Here is a 2794-nt window from a genome sequence, read left to right as displayed (position 1 = left end):
TGCCAGGCTAATAATATAATTCATAATTACCTCTTCACGTGATGCATCTGGATCTGTTTGTGATAACATGGCACCATCACCAGCCAAAGTTCTAGGCACCTGCAAGTAGATAGTACTGTTATGACAATGTTGTTCAAGGCAGAATCAACTGCTGCCTCTTCACATAGTATATCTGGCTGCTTTTGGAAATAGAAGTGTGTTGTTGACAGCAGTTTCAAGTGTATGCAATTAAGTGATATGCTACACTCCATTGCTGCTGTCTGAGACAACTATTCAAGACAAATATGAACGCGGCTGAAGCCTTCTTGCCAAAGGTGAAAAACAAAACAAATATTTCTATACTACTGTCTTTTTTTTGCGAACATACAAGTGGGCTCTTCAACAAAACTACCATCCCTTCACATTTTGACCCAGGACATTTATAACCAATAATTGTTACTACCGTTGCGAAAATAACCTAGGGAACATTGCTACCACTGTGAAAATAACCTTGGTACATAGACTTCAGTGGACCACGTGTCATTTTCCCAGCAAAACTGCTGCAAGTTCGGCTGCGGTGCAACTCCTGCACCAGATTCAGAAAGTAGATGCAGCTCTCTGCAAGGGAGGGGCTAGGCATTGACATGACGTTTAGAATAGGTTTAAAATGTGGCAAGCACCCATGAAGGTGCACTTTTTTGTCTCAGCGTTTCTTTTTATCCACTTTCTTTGTATGAAACATTTTGTCTCTAAGTGTTATACTCAAGCTGTATCATGTTGACTTGCCTGATTGTCACCTAGTGAACGTTCCACACTTTCATCCGACACACCATCCAATTGTGGCTGCAGATAAAAAGAGATGCATTAGCAATGAAGAGTCTGCTTTTGACTGCTCTTCTTATGTCGAAATGGGGCTTTGCAGCACCAACTTCATCCTACACATCTGCATCCATGCTGTGGTGCAGCATGATGTGAAACCGCAATACAAAACCAGTATCAGAAAACAATAGAAAATTACTGACACGCTGGCTAGTAAGAATAACCTTCAATGCACCTGCAGACGCAGCAGAAATGTCAAAAATGGTACATTGTTGAGATTGATGGAACCTAGGCAAGAGTAAAAAATATTATTCGCAGATATTTTTATGTTACCTTATTACATTTACAAGGTAGGGAAAAACTGATGTTATGCATTTCTGAACCACAGCCTACTGTGTTCTGAGGTAAAGACACCAATAGGATAAATTTGCAGCAGGCATCACCTTAGAAATTCAATGAAAAAGACGCTAAATGGATTGCCCAGGCTAAGCGACTTTCTATCGCTTCAAAAAACTGTAAATATCTGTTAATTCAAAAAGCTAACTTTATTCATGTCTGTTGTGGATTAATTACCAGCTGCTGTTCATAGACTTTGTCAAATTGTGTTGAGTGCAATAGGATCAATTTTGAGAATGCGAAAGTTTGTATGAAAAACAGAAGTTGGAACCCACAAATTTTTTTTAATGTGATGAAATAACGCTTTGCACTGTGACGGTGTACCTATTCTAAGTCACCTGCTCTGGCACCTGTTGGGGTGGCAAATGGCATGGCAACTTGCATAAGTGATGTAATGGGTACAATTCCACAAAGTGAAGGCTGCACAATAACGTGTAAAAACAGGTGCATTTGTTTTTTGTTTACTAATGCGAGACCACAAAATAAATTTACTTGATCACTGTTTCTTTTGGGCCTTAGGTCAAAGCATGAGTGAAATAAATGCTTTTCTAGAGTAAATGTTTTACAACTGCTAAACAAGCTGTTCCTTGCAGCATGGGCGTGTGCCAGCTGCATAAATTTACACAAATTTGATTTCTGGAGTTTTACATACCAACACAAAAACATGATTATGGGGCACGCCGTAGTAGGGGACTCCAGATTAATTTTGAACACCTGGGGCTCTTTAATGTGCCTCCATAACGTTGCAACGTTCCAATTAATGTAATGTACACAATGGTAGGTGCCATTACTTGTGCGCATGCTTGCACTGTTGCACATGAGATTACTTACATAATCAATGGGTACGCATGGCTCTGGCTGTGCCGACTCCACTTCATCTCCAGGAAGCTAAGATAAAAAAATCGGCGAACGCAAACATTAAGATCACACGGTACCAAAACGCGCTGCCAAAAAGAGAATAACGGCTCTAACGCTCTTTTACGTCGGCATCGAAGAGTATTAAACAAAAGAGCTCACGCAATAGCAGCATCGGCGACAAAAAAAGTTGTTTTACATGAGAGCGCTGCACACGCCTGAAAAGATATCGCGCTCAAAACAAAGCGCAGCACTTCCTCATTAACAGACCGGTAAAATAATTTTGACACGTACCCTTCGTCTCTTCGTAGGCACGTAGTCGCCTCTCACTATTTGTCGTCGCCCGACTTTTACCTGCGCAAGATATGAGCGTCACTTGCGACTGTTTCTTCGAGAGATGAGTTCTCGCTTGACTAGCAGCAGGTTACGTAGTACATACATACCTTCCGCTCATAGCCGAGGCTCCTCATCGGTGTCGGGTTCGTGTCGGTACGTTCGCCAGAAACGAAATGTACCGAGCATACCCGCGAACTGTCGGACGGTAGGAAGTCCTTCCTGTTGACGCTCGCAATCCACAAACGCCGATGCTCTGGGTCAGCAGGAAAACGGTGAAACTTGACGAGTTCGCAACCACAAACACGCCGTGGCTGTTGATGCACGTCGCACGTTTGTTCCGCCAACAGCTTCCTCTTTCTTTAATTATTCGTACAGCCGAAGATAACGCAGTGATTCCCCGAAGACCTGG

The 2794-nt window shown here is 42.4% G+C and overlaps 1 long non-coding RNA gene across 1 annotated transcript; it reads right to left on the bottom strand.

Annotated features, from left to right (window-relative positions):
• Positions 1–763: 763 nt before the first annotated feature.
• LOC129384523 (uncharacterized) lies at positions 764–2405 on the bottom strand. The gene is made up of 3 exons (XR_008612234.2): positions 2344–2405; positions 2026–2082; positions 764–822 (listed from the first exon to the last, which is right to left on the bottom strand). It is a non-coding gene; the product is annotated as an uncharacterized lncRNA (long non-coding RNA).
• Positions 2406–2794: the final 389 nt, after the last annotated feature.

This window comes from Dermacentor andersoni, chromosome 5 (genome assembly GCF_023375885.2).
Source record: "Dermacentor andersoni chromosome 5, qqDerAnde1_hic_scaffold, whole genome shotgun sequence".
NCBI lineage: Eukaryota > Metazoa > Arthropoda > Arachnida > Ixodida > Ixodidae > Dermacentor > Dermacentor andersoni.
This window is presented reverse-complemented; position numbering and strand designations above follow the sequence as displayed.